Here is a 288-nt window from a genome sequence, read left to right on the forward strand (position 1 = left end):
CTGCCAAAAAGAGATGATGGCAGAGAGGCATGTTCATGCTGGCAGAAACACAGAAACATGAAGCAATCCTACTCACCAGATATCACATGAACGTTTCAACGTGAATGCGATGATGTCAACATTACCTTGAAGGAAACCCTGAAGGAATAACATAAACTCAGTCCATCATGTTGGTTAAGTGTCTTTATTTAAACAAAATAAGGCAGTGAGAAGCAAACACAACCTGACAAAATGTTCTTAGGTATCATTACAGAGTCAATACATGTGATAGGCACTACATCAAATTGA

This window comes from Trachurus japonicus, chromosome 18 (assembly GCF_045865225.1).
Source record: "Trachurus japonicus isolate A0001 chromosome 18, Traja_1.0".
NCBI lineage: Eukaryota > Metazoa > Chordata > Actinopteri > Carangiformes > Carangidae > Trachurus > Trachurus japonicus.